At 46.3% G+C, this 16,142-nt stretch overlaps 1 protein-coding gene across 1 annotated transcript in view; it reads left to right on the top strand.

Moving 5' to 3' along the window:
- Positions 1 to 16,142, top strand: part of GJC2 (gap junction protein gamma 2) — a 78,417-nt gene continuing 62,275 nt past the window's right edge. The window contains exons 1-2 of the mRNA XM_060280992.1: positions 1 to 89; positions 8,352 to 8,418. The gene's annotated coding sequence lies outside the window, so the exon portion shown is untranslated. The remainder of the gene's footprint in view (positions 90 to 8,351; positions 8,419 to 16,142) is intronic.

Below are 16,142 nucleotides of genomic sequence, written 5' to 3'. Positions count from 1 at the left end.
CCCCCTGACACGCGCACACGCGCCCCTCTTCCTGCATCTAACCCTGGGATGCTCTCTGGAGAAAGGACCGCCAGCACAGGACCAAAGAGGTGAGTGGACCGATCTTTCTCAGCAACAGAGGAAGCCACCTCATGCCGAGTCAGAGACCATCGATCCAACCGTTCAGTGGTGTCGACACTGACTGGCAGCAGCGGCTTCAGGAAGAGGGGTGGAGGGGGGCATGCTTAGCCCTACAGAGACGCCACCGAGGATTGAACCTGCTTTGAACTAGCGTGCAAAGCAGATGCTCCGTCACTGAGATACGTCCGTAACGGGATGGAGACGGTGGAAGGACGTGGTGGTCCACGCGAGATGAGCTCCCCCCTAACACGTTTGAGCGAAATCTCCGCGAAATTCTGGCTAGGAAAACCGAGCCCAGCTTGGGAAGGGGGCGGGAGACGAGCTGGGAGCGAATGGACAGCGCAGAGCATCGTTTGTGTAGCCGCGCGTGCATCGCGCAATGGGTGTGTGTGTGTGTGTGAGAGAGAGAGAGAGACAGTGTGAGAGAGAGAGAGACAGTGTGAGAGAGAGAGAGGTCGAAGCATTTCGTCGAAGAGAGTTTAGCGTTCGCTTAGCGATCTCCTTTGAAACCAAGGGGCTTCTTCCAGGTGCCGCCTGAGGCGCGCTCTCCTGGGACACAGGGAGATTCGGGTCTGAGCAAACAGGAGGGGCTGGGGCTGCAAATGTGGCAGGAGCTCCCTGGGTACAATAAAGGAAACGTGAGATGGAGGGAGGAGGGTGGCCACCCACTTTGTTTGAGAGCATCCTTCTGTGTGCGGGTGAAATGCAGACTCGGTTAAGGCATGCACATCCATGATAAGGAAAATTTAGTGCACGTGTAATATTTAATGAATTTAGATGCATGGACAGTGTTTTTGCTGCCATAGATGAACCTCGAGTGTGATAAATGAAACTGTTTACATGTGATATGTGGCTTCTGCATGTGCAAAGGACTACAGCATATCCAACATGTGTGTGTGGGTGATGTTTTAAGTGCGCATGAATACACACACACACACACACACACACACACACACACACATTTATATACATATATATATCAACAACCTCAGATATGCAGATGACACAACCTTGATGGCAGAAAGTGAGGAGGAATTAAAGAACCTTTTAATGAGGGTGAAAGAGGAGAGCGCAAAATATGGTCTGAAGCTCAACATCAAAAAAACCAAGATCATGGCCACTGGTCCCATCAGCTCCTGGCAAATAGAAGGGGAAGAAATGGAGGCAGTGAGAGACTTTACTTTCTTGGGCTCCTTGATCACTGCAGATGGTGACAGCAGTCACAAAATTAAAAGACGCCTGCTTCTTGGGAGAAAAGCAATGGCAAACCTAGACAGCATCTTAAAAAAGCAGAGACATCACCTTGCCTACAAAGGTCCATATAGTTAAAGCTATGGTTTTCCCAGTAGTGATGTATGGAAGTGAGAGCTGGACCATAAAGAAGGCTGATCGCCAAAGAATTGATGCTTTTGAATTATGGTGCTGGAGGAGACTCTTGAGAGTCCCATGGACTGCAAGAAGACCAAACCTACCCATTCTGAAGGAAATCAGCCCTGAGTGCTCACTGGACAGACAGATCGTGAAGCTGAGGCTCCAATACTTTGTCCACCTCCTGAGAAGAAGAGAAGACTCCCTGGAAAAGACCCTGATGTTGGGAAAGATGGAGGGCACAAGGAGAAGGGGACGACAGAGGACGAGATGGTTGGACAGTGTTCTTGAAGCTACGAACATGAGTTTGACCAAACTGTGGGAGGCAGTGGAAGACAGGAGTGCCTGGCGTGCTCTGGTCAAAGAGAGAGAGAGAGAGAGAGAGAGAGAGAGAGAGAGAGAGAGAGAGAGAGAGAGAGAGAGTTTTAGCTCTATCAATGTTCATTTTTGAGGGGGGGAGATACTTTTAGTTGTTCTTATTTTTATCTCTAAGCTGCCTTGGATCCTTGTCAGGGGAAAAGGGGGGAGTACAGATAAATACATAACAACAATAAGTGTGAACTGAGTGAATGATGCTGTGTATAGGATTCAAATCTATGCTGTGTGTTGTGTGTTCACATACACCCCCCTACAAACCCATTAGAGTTAGCAACTTCTCAACCTGTTTCTGTAGCTATGCCTTCCCTACTGTAACCACGTGTATTAATTAGTCCATGTAACGGAAATAAATGTATATACTTTCCCTATTTATCCCCCTATTTATCCATTGCTGTACCCTTTTCTCTGTCTCCCCTGTGTTTAATTTTAGCCACATCTGTGCCATGAAGTTAAAGCACTGTGATACCACTTTAAACAGACACGGCTTCCTCAAAAGAACCCCGGGAGCTGTAGTTTGTTAAGGGTGCTGCTGAGCATTCTTAGGAGATCACTGTTCCCCTCGTAGAGCTACGATTTCCAGAGTTCCCCTTTGAAGAGGGATTGATTGTTAAACCATTCTGGAAATTGTAGCTCTCTGAGGCAGGATGGAGGTCTCCTAACAACTCTCAGCACCTTTAACAAACTACAGTTCCCAGAATTACCGTTATTTTGGGGTGGGGTGGGGTGGGGGTGGGGAGAAGCCGTGTCAGTTTAAAGTGGTACGGCACCACTTTAAAAACATGGTGCGGGGGTGGGGCCTAAGAATAAGCCCCCTACCAAGCGCATAACGGACTCTATATAAATAGAAATGCTAATATTCTGCAAGGGAAAGACGGAGTAGTTATTTTGGAGGGGAAACGAGTCTGACTTTTCCTTGCTCTCCTCTGCAGCACGACTTTTGATAAGAACATAATAGGATAGCTCAGTCAGTAGAGCATGAGGCTCTTCATCTTAGAGTCATGGGTCTGAGCCCCACGTTGGGCAAAAGATTCCTGCACTGCAGGGAGTTGAGCTAGATGACCCTCGTGGCCCCTTCTGACTTCATAGAATCATAGAGTTGGAAGAGACCACAAGGGCCATCCAGTCCAACCCCCTGCCGAGCAGGAAACACCATCAAAGCATTATTGACATATGCCTGTCAAGCCTCTGCTTAAAGACCTCCAAAGAAGGAGACTCCACCACACTCCTTGGTAGCAAATTCCACTGTCGAACAGCTCTTACTGTCAGGAAGTTCTTCCTAATGTTTAGGTGGAATCTTCTTTCTTGTAGTTTGAATCCATTGCTCCGTGTCCGCTTCTCTGGAGCAGCAGAAAACAACCTTTCTCCCTCCTCTATATGACATCCTTTTATATATTTGAACATGGCTATCATATCACCCCTTAACCTTCTCTTCTCCAGGCTAAACATACACAGCTCCCTAAGCTGTTCCTCATAAGGCATCGTTTCCAGGCCTTTGACCATTTTGGTTGCCCTCCTCTGGACATGTTCCAGCTTGTCAGTATCCTTCTTGACTTGATGATTCTATGCTCCTTCTATGATAAGAAGTGCCTGGTGGATCAGGCCAGCCTCCTGTTCTCACAGGAGAATAGATGCCCCAATAGGCAGTTCACAAGCAGGGCCTGAGTGAAACACAGCTTTTCCCTCCATTGATCTGTCTTGCCCTCCTTTTGAAGCTGTCCCACATGTTGGCAGCCATCAGCCCTGCGTCTTGTGGAAGTGACTTCCATAGTTCAACACTGTGCTGTGTGACTGTACAGAGAGGATGGTTTTTAATCAGCTATGTATTTATCCTGCACTTCTTCAACGCCCTTAATTTTGGCAGGATGTTTGTTTTCCATTATGGGACGCAGAACAAAAACGCGGATGGTTGCAGCAGGAGAGGCTGCTTGTTTTCTCCAGAAAGCAAAAGGAAGGGAAACGACGTATTTCCATCGTGAACCATCATCTACTTTTTTATGAAAAACATGAGTTTTCTTAGACTGTGTGAAGTCAGCAACGGCTAGAGAGGAATATTTGCAGAGAGAGTGTGTGAATGGGGATAAATGCCTCTGCCTGGGAGCTGCCACAAGAAACCAACAGGGGGCGACAGAGAGCCATGCTGCATGTTTTGTGCATAGATTTCATGGCAGGGAGAAAACTTCTCTGGCCTGTAGTTAGAGCTCACTGCTTCGTTTGCTGTGTGGATAAGGAGTTGCTGATGGACCCAGTAAGAACTTGGAGGAAGGCATTTGAGATAGTGGTGGAAGAACTGGACATTGCCCTGTTCTGGAGCTCTTAAAACAGTGATGGCGAACCTATGACACGCGTGACAGCACTGACACGCATAGCCATTTTCGGTGACACGCGGCCGCATTCCGAGACCTCACTTACGGCTGGCGGCGGAATGCCACAGGCGATGCATCTCTGGGGGCCTTGTGGACTTCCAGCGAGGCAAGAGGGTGGTCGGCACGGAGCTGCGGAGCTCCTGAAAGTGACCGGCGCTTCAGGAGCTGCCGGATGGGCTCCCGAGCCACCGAATATTTTTTTTAAAAAAACTTTAATAATTTTTCCCTCCCCTTTTCCCTTTTTTAAAAAAGAGGAAACAATTATACATTTTTGTTATAAAGATCGCGAAATTATGGGTTTTTTTTCTCTCGAAGTGACACACCACCCAAGTTATGCTCGGTTTTTTTGGCGAATTTTGAAACACCAAGCTCAAAAGGTTGCCCATCACTGTCTTAAAACAATGATAAACCTTTGATCTGTATAGAAAATCTCAATCTACGGAAAAAACCAGCCACTGTCAAGATCTGCCTGTGTGCTGTTGAGAAGCCAGGGGTGAATTTATGGGTTGGTGGCAAGATTTAACGTTTTTCCATCCAACGTTATGGGCAATAGGTTTACTAAAGGACAAATTTCAGCATTATGTGCATGTGATAACAAAACTATAGAATCTCTCCATCATATATTATTCTGTTGTCCCTTGCACACGGACTCCCGGACCAGATTTCTACTTCCCTTAATAACAGAAAGTTTGACTGAGAACTTGGAGTCTCAGTTAACATTTTTTTTTGGAATTTATTTTATTCTTATTTCATAAAATTGAAAAAAGAAATCCTGAAAAAAAACAATATACGTCTGCCCAGGTGTCCAAATTAGGCACTCTCCCTCCCTGCAATTAATAAATTTATTCGGGCTTTCTTTCTACAATGGAGAAATGCACAGCCAGTCCTGTTCGTGAGGTGCTTCCGCAGTGTATGAGGTTTGGGAAGGCAATGACTCTCTTCATTCCCTGCGTTCATTCTGCTACAGTGACAAACCCGCCACCGATTTGGCTCCCTTCCTGCTTTTATTGACCCACTGTCTGTGTTATTTATTGGGCCGCTCGCCCTCCCAAAACCAGTGCCAGGACAATGTTCAGCAAATTGTTTTAAAGTGGTTCAGTCGTCGCCTCCAGCAGTAGATATTAGACGCTGCAAAAAAAAATGCAAGGGCAGGGTTAAAACGGAGGAGTGTTTCAAAGATTATTTTTAGCCAGACCCCGCAAGTGCAGGGATTGGGGTACGGCGTTCAGAGGAAACAAACCCCTCAGAACATGCTGAGAAAGAATCTCTCGAGCAACCTCTTCGCCCTTGAGGACTCAGGCCAGACTGTCTGCATCAGTACTATTTAAAGCAGTATTGAACCACTTTAAAGAGTTACGGCTTCCTCAACGAATCCCGGGACTTGTAGTTTGTTAAAGGTGCCGAGGTTTGTTAGGAGACCCCCATTCCCCTCGCAGAGCTACAATTCCCAGAGTTCTCTTGGAAGAGCGATCGGTTGTTAAACCATTCTGGGTAAGGGTCTCCTAACAACTTCTCATGGGGGAAAGCCATGGTGCTTTGAATGTCGGGTGGTTCAAGGCAAAATAATGAAAGCGCATAGTTAAACTCCCACAAGAAGCAGGGAATGACCATGGATGACTTTATTTAATTTTTTAATTTTTTGAAATTTATTATTTATTTAACATAGTTATTACAAAATATGAACAAGATATTGCAAACACACACACACACACACACACACATTTCAAATTGTTGTCGTTTAGTCGTTTCCGACTCTTTGTGACCCCATGGACCAGAGCACGCCAGGCACTCCTGTCTTCCACCGCCTCCCGCAGTTTGGTCAAACTCATGTTCGTAGCTTCGAGAACACTGTCCAACCATCTGATCCTCTGTCGTCCCCTTCTCCTTGTGCCCTCCATCTTTCCCAACATCAGGGTCTTTTCCAGGGAGTCTTCTCTTCTTCTCATGAGGTGGCCAAAGTATTGGAGCCTCAGCCTTCACGATCTGTCCTTCCAGGGAGCACTCAGGGCTGATTTCCTTCAGAATGGATAGGTTTGATCTTCTTGCAGTCTATGGGACTCTCATGAGTCTCCTCCAGCACCATAATTCAAAAGCATCCATTCTTCGGCGATCAGCCTTCTTTATGGCCCAGCTCTCACTTCCATACATCACTACTGGGAAAACCATAGCTTTAACTATACGGACCTATTTCAAATAAGCATGTATATATGAAGAAAGGAAAGAAAGAGAAAGAAAGAAGAAAAAGAAAATGGAGAAGAAAAAAGAAAAGGAAAAATGAAGAAAAATTGGAAGAATTCCAAATTTATTCTACAAGTATCTCAATATGCAACTAATAATAAAATTTCATTAATTGACTTCCACTGCTTACACTGCACTTCCTACTATATACATTTTAAGCAAGTTTAGATCTGTTATGCCGTATTTCCCCCCCATACAATCTCACACAAATATTTCAGTCAATAAATTTTCTAAATCTCTCACAAGTCTACTCTAAACACAACCAATACCTTACATTTGATCCTTGTCTGCATAAATAATCATTTAAACATTTCCATTGTTTCTGAATTATATTTTTTGGTTTTTGTCCTATCAAATCAGTCAACTTTGCTAATTCCAAATATTCGCATAATTTATTCAACCATTCCTCTTTGGTTGGAATATAATTTCCTTTCCAATTGTTGGCTGTCAACATTCTCGCCGCTGTTGTCGCATATAGGAAAATACTAATTTTATCTTTCGGAATGGCGCCATTCAAAATTCCTAATAAATATGATTCTGCTCTTTTATTGTGTGATGTTTTCAGCAACCTTTTAATTTCCTCATGTATCATATTCCAAAATTTCTTAATTTCCAGACAGGACCACCACATGTGGTGTAATATTCCAATCATTCTATTACACCTCTAGCACTTATTGTTACCCGATGCATCTTTGTAAAGTTTTCTTTTAATTGATAAGAAGCCGTAAAATTTATAATTTTTGTCCAAAATTTAGCCCCATCTTTGTATTAAATTTTGTTACCTAAATCTTGTTCCCACCCTAACATATTCTTACTTTTGATTTCTTGATCTATTTGTATATTATTTAATAATTTATACATTTTTGTTTACTCTGTAAGACTTCTTTATCTAACTTCGATATTTTATTTTCAAACCCTCTACTTTTTGTTTCGTTTTTCAAAAGTCGCTTTCAATTGAAAATATTCCAACCAATTTATTCCCATCTTTTTTAGTTCTTCATAATCTTTTAATTTTGGGTTTTCATTCATTTCTTCCACTAACTCTTTGTAGGTTGGCCACAATTTTCTTGCATTATTCTTGAGTGTGGAGGTTGCCTCTACTGGGGAGGTCCACCACGGGTTTTTCCCCCTATGATTTTCTCCTTTGTTCTCTCCCAAACTTCAAATAGAGCCTTTCTCACTAAGTGATTTGTAAGTCTTTTATGTACCTGTATTTTCCCATACATTAGATAGCCATGCCACCCATAAATTCTATCCCAACCTTCTAATTCCAAGATCTCCATATTTTTAAGTAAGATCCACTCTTTCAACCAGCTCCAACATGCGGCTTCATAAAGGTAAAGGTAAAGGGACCCCCCGACCATTAGGTCCAGTCGTGACCAACTCTGGGGTTGTGGCGCTCATCTCGCGTTATTGGCCAAAGGAGCCGGTGTACAGCTTCCAGGTCATGTGGCCAGCATGACAAAGCCACTTCTGGCGAACCAGAGCAGCACACGGAAACGCTGTTTACCTTCCCGCTGTAGCGGTACCTATTTATCTACTTGCACTTTACTTTATTTCTCTCTCATCCTCCTTCTACGCTGTATACAATTTTTAAAAATAATATTTCATAAATCTATCCTGAATTTGTTCCGATTCCGTAATTTCCTCTTCTCCATCTATTATTTTATTTACCACTCCTTCCGTATGCCTCTCTTTAGCCAGCCAAGCTAACATTCTCCCAGGTTTATTTGCCTGTTCGAAATTTCTTTGACCATGATGACTTTAAAAGGGTATGCTGGAGAACAATTAAGGCAAACCTGTGACGGTGCCTGCAAGGCAAAAGAAACACAAATAACCCTAAGTTAAACATGATCTGACATAGTGGTTTTTTTCCTTTTTCAGAAACTGAAAGCCAGCATTCTCCTGCACCCAGATAGAGCAGTTGCTGAAACTTCCCAGCATGCTCCAGGTTAGTGGCCGGCCATGTTTGGACAAAGGAATCTCCTTGTGTAGAGTCAGACATTTGGTTCAACTAGCTCAGTATGGTTTACATTGACTTACAATGGCTCTCCAGGGTTTCAGACAGCGAGTCTCTCTCAGCCATACCTGGAGATGCTGTGGTCCCTTCTCTACTAGAAGACTGGTAATTGTATTTCTCTGTCACATTCACAGGAGAGCTTTTAAAACAGTCCAGTTGTATCACCATAAAAGACGTTGAGGTGTTTGTTGTGATGCTGACACACTTTAGTGGTGGGATAGGAAATTTACGCGGTCAGGCGGAGTCCCCCAAAGCCCCAGGCAGCCCCCGAGCGGAATGATGACACAAGACCACGTTCTATGGGATTAAAATTGGCCACAACTTTTGTTATGTACTCAGCTGAATCATAGAACAATAGGATCCAGAATCAGCAGTCTGATTGGTCCGCAGGAGCCACCCAATCCAACTCCAGGTGGAAGTGAATCCGCAACCTGATTGGCCTGCAGGAGCAGCCAATCAGGCGGCTGGCAGAAGTGAATCCGCAACCTGATTGGCCTGCAGGAGCAGCCAATCAGGCTGCTGGCAGAAGTCAATCCACAAACTGATTGGCCCACAGGTGTAGCCCTGAAGTAGCCAATCACGCAAAGCCCATTGTGTAAATAATGTATATAAGCAGATGGTTTTGGGGAAAGGGCATTCTTCTTCTCTTCTTCTCCTTGATGATTATGAGCTGAATAAAGAGCATGAAATTCACTCTCAACTCCGAGTATATTTCAACTTTATTAAGATTCAGATGTAGGGAGACCATGGCTCAGGCATTGGGCGTATATCCTTCTCAGCCCCCAGCTGGGGATCTGGGTAATTTCAGGGTTATCCAGCATGTGTAGGGGTTGGGCTAGCTCTGGAGAACATATGTTCAAGCAGATAGCCCACCCCCCCTCGATCGCATCCGCTGGAGGGGGAGGGCAATGACAGCCTATCGGGTATGGCCAATGCCTCCCCCCAGCCCCATTTACAGGAACCCTGTTATCGCCGCCGAAATGGGGGCAGGGGGGTCACCTCCCCATGCCCCGCCCATTTATGTAGATGACTAAAGGATTCCGCCCAAGGCCTGCACCCGCCAAAGTTGTGACGAATTGCTACGGGAAAGGCGAAACCGGCCAATGCAGGGAAATTCCTTTCCGGCCCTTCGACAGCAGCCTTGTCGTAGCAGCGCCTGCGTGCGTGTACGCCTGTGGAAGGAAATAACCTGTCATGCAGGCATTAATTTAGGGAGTGGAGGGTGGGAAAGCTCTGAATCCGTCGGCTGCTTCCCAAGAATGGCTCAACTTCCACCGTGTGCAAGGTAAGGTTACCTGTTCCTACCTGGCCAATCCCCCCCCCGGCACGCCTCCCTGAGCTGGATTGGACAGCTAACTGAGTGGGTGGAGTCCATCAGTATCCAGCCCGGGAAGGCAGTGCCGGCCTCTGAACTTCCAGGGCGGCCTCGGGGATCCCAGGGGGCTGCGCGCGACTCCACAAAATGCACCTCCCCTTTTATGTGGGGAACGGTCATTCTCCCAAAGTTGACCTCCAGGGTCATAAATGTTTTTGGTGGTGATGCTGATTGCGTGCTGTCAAAGCTTCTTTTGGCTCTAACCGGGGATTGATGTATGTGCATGTGTTTTATATAAATTCAATATATATAAATAACATGAATGAACTCTATCCCACCCCTGCTTTACTCAGACCTCTGCCGTTGCTTAAAGCCGCCATTTTCCTCTTAGTGTCTCTCTATCCTCACTCAAACTTATGCAATTGTTGAAACAACCACTTTTTCCCTTTCAGTTTCACCCGTTCTCACTGTATTCAGATGTCTCCCTCTTCTATTCTTTGGCTGCCTCATGTGAGAGAGATAAAGGTTGCAGAGCCCTCAAATATTCCATTGTACTTTACTCAAATATTCTGTAGTGCTTTACTCAAACTTCTGGCATTGTTTGAAATCACAATTTTCCGCCCAGGTTCCTCTGTTCCTGCTTTACTCAAACTTTTCCGCTCAGTTTCCTCCATTCCTGCTTTACTCAAACTTCTGCCATTGTTTTAAACCACTGTCTCCCCTCAGGGTTTCTGTCATCCTGCTGCCGTGCCATGGGCACTGCTGTTGTGCAACTTGCCTTCACGTCTTCTCCCCTATTCCAACCAGACTTCCTGCAAATCAGGGATTGTAATAAGGCAGGACAAATCCTTCAGTGGGAGCTGTGCTGTGGCTTCCTGCAAATCCAGGATTGTGATGTGAGACAACAGATCCTCCAATGGAGTGCCGTGTGATGACATTCTTACGCTTTTCTTATATAGAGAGAAATGTTCTACCAAATTCAAAGCGACTTTGCCAAATAAATGGGTATTTAGGAGTGAGGTGTAAGCAAGGGGACTATAGCAAGGGGAGTATAGCATCTAGATCAAGGGAAGTAATAGTACCACTGTATTCTGCTCTGGTCAGACCTCACCTGGAGTACTGTGTCCAGTTCTGGGCACCACAGTTCAAGAAGGATACTGACGAGCTGGAACGTGTCCAGAAGAGGGCAACCAAAATGGTCAAAGGCCTGGAAACGATGCCTTATGAGGAATGGCTTAGGGAGCTGGGTATGTTTAGCCTGGAGAAGAGCAGGTTAAGGGGTGATATGATAGCCATGTTCAAATATATAAAAGGATGTCATATAGAGGAGGGAGAAAGGTTGTTTTCTGCTGCTCCAGAGAAGCGGACACGGAGCAATGGATTCAAGCTACAAGAAAGAAAATTCCACCTAAACATTAGGAAGAACTTCCTGACAGTAAGAGCTGTTCGACAGTGGAATTTGCTGCCAAGGAGTGTGGTGGAGTCTCCTTCTTTGGAGGTCTTTAAGCAGAGGCTTGACAGGCATATGTCAAGAATGGTTTGAGGCTGTTTCCTGCTTGGCAGGGGGTTGGACTGGATGGCCCTTGTGGTCTCTTCCAACTCTATGATTCTATGATCTCAGTCGGCCTAATAGCAGGGCCGTTCCTGCCCAAAATCATGTGTGGTGGAGTCTCCTTCTTTGGAGCCGTCTGTCAGGATCTGTCAAGATCTATCAGTAGATCTTGAACTTCCTTCTTCCCACTCCTGGGTTTAAGGACATAAAAAGAGATCTTGTGGGTGAGGCCAAATGCACCCTGTTCTCCCAGTGGCCTACCAGATCCCTATGGGATGTCCAGAAGGAGAACAGCCTAAGAATCTGTCTGATCCATCCAAGTTGGGCAGGCACAACTCCTTCTTGTGGGAGTCAATTACATACAATCGTACCTTGGAAGTCGAACAGAATATGTTCCGGAAGTCGGTTTGACTTCCAAAACGTTCGGAAATCAAAGCGCGGCTTCTGATTGGCTGCAGGAACCTCCTGCAGCCAATCGGAAGCCGCGGAAGCCCCATCGGACGTTCGGCTACCAAAAACAGTTCGCAAAACGGAACAGTCACTTCCAGGTTTGCGGCGTTCGGGAGCCAAAACGTTCGAGAACTGAGCTGTTCGAAAACCAAGGGAGGACTGTAGTTTAAAAACCATGCGCTTTCTTTCCTGTGCCTCAAATATTCCAGCTTTAAGCTTCATCGAATGACCGCAAGCTGTGGTATTATGAGAGCAGGAGCTAAGCCCACGTGCCCCTGCCATTTCTGGGTGCCTCTTCTAAACATCATACTTCTCTCACCCTCTTGAAGCACTTGAGGATTCTCTAAGTGTGTGCAAAATTGATTGCAGACGGTCTCCGCTGTGTCAGTGCGTTGGGGATGGAGGGAGGCAGCTGCAACTATGGCTGCCTCAGTTCACACGCAGGTGAGGGCCCCATCTGCTTAATTTTGCATCTGGCTTCACTTGGCATCTTTTTGCTTGATGTCATTTAGCTCTGGGCATCTTTGTGAAAATCACAGATTTTGCCAGGTCAGGATTGGGGTGGTAGGACTTGGCGGCTCCCAGAGAAAGGGAAGGACGTAGGAGAAGAGCCTGCTGGATCAGGCCCCTGGCCCATCTAGTCTAGCATCCTGTTCTCGCAGGGGCCAGCCGGAGGCCCATTACGGTAAACCAGCAAGCAGGATTCGAACACAAGAGCATCTGCTCCTCCTGCGGTTTCCACAAACTGGTATTCGGAAGCAAGGATTGCTGCCTCCAGCTGTGGAGGTAGAACATATTGTGGCTAGAGTCATAGAATTGTAGAGCTGGAAGGGGCCCCAAGGGTCATCTAGTCCAACCCACTGCCAAGCACAGCGGCTTGCCTCCGCTATTGAGGGGGCCGGGGCCACTCAATGTGCACACACACACACACATAGCTCCTCCCAAAGTGAGCTAAGCCTGGCAGGACAGCTTAATCTATGGTCTTAACCCCTTCATGCATTAAATAGGCATGACTTAGGCATGTTGGTTATATGAGGCTGGGTATCCCACAGCATTTAAGCTGTCTAAAAGACCCTGGGTTTTCCCAGTAGTGATGTATGGAAGTGAGAGCTGGACCATAAAGAAGGCTGATTGCCAAAGAATTGATGCTTTTAAATTATGGTGCTGGAGGAGACTCTTGAGAGTCCCATGGACTGCAAGAAGATCAAACCTATCCATTCTGAAGGAAATCAGCCCTGAGTGCTCACTGGAAGGACAGATCCTGAAGCTGAGGCTCCAATACTTTGGCCACCTCATGAGAAGAGAAGACTCCCTGGAAAAGACCCTGATGCTGGGAAAGATGGAGGGCACAAGGAGAAGGGGACGACAGAGGATGAGATGGTTGGACAATGTTCTTGAAGCTATCAACATGAGTCTGACCAAGCTGCAGGAGGCAGTGGAAGACAGGAGTGCCTGGCGTGCTCTGGTCCATGGGGTCACAAAGAGTCGGACACGACTAAAGGACTAAACAACTAAACAACAACTAAAGACCCTGTCCACCCCACCCCCCGACCCTCTGCCTGCAAAAATTTTCCCTGGACAAACTGGGAGACTCTGCTCCTGGGCAGGCTGTTTGCTTGCTGTGTGCCGAATCAGGATGTGCTTTGTGCCTCCCTCAATCAAAGGATCGATCAAAGCCTGTCTCAATTTGTTTGCCTCCTGTACGGCTCTTTGGGTTGGTTGCCCGGTCACAGTGTGGGAATGATCCCTGGGGGTGAGGGAACAGGGCACCCTGCTGTGCTTCCTGCCACCCTGCCCACTTGCAGAGAGCACTTCCTTGTCAGCTGTGATAGGAGAGGATCTCGCTTTGTCTGTTTAGCACAGAAAAGCTACGAGCCTGGGCCGCTTCTGGGCAACCTTCTACTGAACATTTATCCTGACTTGTTTGCAGGGAGGTTAGATACTGCTGCACCAAGCACCAACTTTCTACCATGTTTTCCTAACACTTTCCTCATTGCAAAAGAAAAAGAAAAGAAAGCAAGAACTAACTTTTAGGGGAGCAGGTTTGTTGTGCTAGAGGTGCAGTAATAATAATAATAATAATAATAATAATAATAATAATAATAATAATAATTTATTTATACCCCGCCCATCTGGCTGGGTTTCCCCAGCCACTCTGGGCGGCTTCCAACAGAAGAATAAAACACAACAATCTATTAAACATTAAAAGCCTCCCTGAACAGGGCTGCCTTCAGATGTCTTCTAAAAGTCTGGTGGTTGTTTTCCTCTTTGACATCTGTTGGGAGGGCGTTCCACAGGGCAGGCGCCACCACCGAGAAGGCCCTCTGCCTAGTTCCCTGCAACTTGGCTTCTCGCAATGAGGGAACCGCCAGAAGACCCTCGGTGCTGGACCTCAGTGTCTGGGCAGAATGATGGAGGTGGAGACGCTCCTTCAGGTATACTGGACCGAGGCCATTTAGGGCTTTAAAGGTCAGCACCAACACTTTGAGATAAGAGAAAAGAGTGCTCCCCGTCCTGTGGTTTCCAGCAACTGGAATTTGTAAGCATTTAAGCCTCTGACTGAGGAAGCAGAGCAATAGCTATCATGGCTAGTAGCTTTTGATAGCCCTCTTCTCCATTAATTTGTCTAATCTCTTTTAAAGCCATCCAAGTTAGTGGCTATTGCTGCCTCCTGTGGAAGTGAGTTCCATAGTTGAACTATGCTCTGTGTGAAGAAGTAGTTTCTTTTTTACCTGTCCTTCTTTGTGGCAATGTTTTGGTGGACGAGCCCCTATTGCCATGGCCACCCTCCTTCTGTTTGCACCTCAGCTGAGCCACAACCTCATCCTTTTGCTTCTGGTGGCCTGAACGATTTGAGCATTCCTATTTCCACCCCTTGCGACATGCTGAAGGCACACCAGAATTTCAACAACTCAATGGGAGGTCAACATCTCCACACATGCAGGCAGGGTTTGGGGAGGGGCAGCTGGCATGATCCAAGACTGCTTAGGATTGAAACCGCTAGGACGGACGCTGTGCCGTGAGCAGTATTCCAAAATTTGGGACGCGATTGTGCAGAATTATGATATTTTCATCTTCTAGCTTAATTCTGCCAAATGTACTTTTTGCGAGTTTAGTTTAGATTTTGGAACTTTCTGTCTCTGTCTCTTTCTTCTACTACCGGCGGAAAAAGCGAGAACATCAACTGAAGTCTGTTTGTGCCCTGACAATAGATGTTTTGTTATAACAGTATACAAACAGTTGGAATCCAGGAACGGAAAATAAAAGAAATGCAGAGCATCAAGCTGGAGGTTCTGTGACTCCTGTTTGTCTGGTACATGTCTACACTTCCATAAATATTGTGGCAGAACACGAACTGTTTGAGATCCAGATTTTATTTAGTCATAACCAGTACTGCAGAGAAATTTTACGGGGCAGTCCATCTCTTTATGTCCACCCTTCATTATCCAGACCCATTCCCTGGAGATTTTATTTTTGCTTCCTAGGGAAGCAAGTCATTTCAAAAGAACATGAGAACAGTGTGGCTGATGGATCAGACCATAAGCCCCCCCCCAGTACAACAACTTTTTCTCACAGGGGCCAACCAGATGCGTCTGCGAATCCTGCAAGCAGGCCCTGGACACCAAAGGGCTCTCCCAGTTTGTGATTCCCAGCAACTAGTGTTCAGAAGCATACCACCTTTGACACTGGAGGTATAATAGCCATTGTGGCTAACAGCCATTGGTAGCCTTGCCCACTGTAAAGGTATAGGTAAAGGTAAAGGGACCCCTGACCATTAGGTCCAGTCGTGACCGACTCTGGGGTTGCGGCGCTCATCTTGCATTATTGGCCGAGGGAGCTGGTGTACAGCTTCCAGGTCATGTGGCTAGGATGACAAAGCCGCTTCTGGCGAACCAGAGCAGCACATGGAAACGCTGTTTACCTCCCTGCTGTAGCGGTCCCTATTTATCTACTTGCACTTTGACGTGCTTTCGAACTGCTAGGTTGGCAGGAGCTGGGACCGAGCAACGGGAGCTCACCCCGTCGCGGGGATTCGAACCACCGACCTTCTGATCGGCAAGCCCTGGGCTCAGTGGTTTAACACCACCCGCATCCTTCTTGGGCCCACCGTATTGTTTTCTAATCCATTTTTAAAGCCTTCCAAGCTGGTGCGTGAAACTTCCAACGTTCAGCTTTCTTGGATGGCCCTACCGGGTTCTAGTATTACGAGGTTCCCCCACCCCTGCTATTCATAGCCTGCTCACATGTGCTTGCAACAGCACATGTTCAGAATTTGGCGTCTCCTCCAGAATTCAGCATCTGGAGAACGTCTACTTTATAAAAAACAAAAATGTTTTC

Source organism: Zootoca vivipara, chromosome 12, assembly GCF_963506605.1.
Source record: "Zootoca vivipara chromosome 12, rZooViv1.1, whole genome shotgun sequence".
NCBI classification, from domain to species: domain Eukaryota; kingdom Metazoa; phylum Chordata; class Lepidosauria; order Squamata; family Lacertidae; genus Zootoca; species Zootoca vivipara.
Note: the sequence above shows the minus strand (reverse complement) of the source record. Positions and strands in the feature narration are given on the sequence as shown.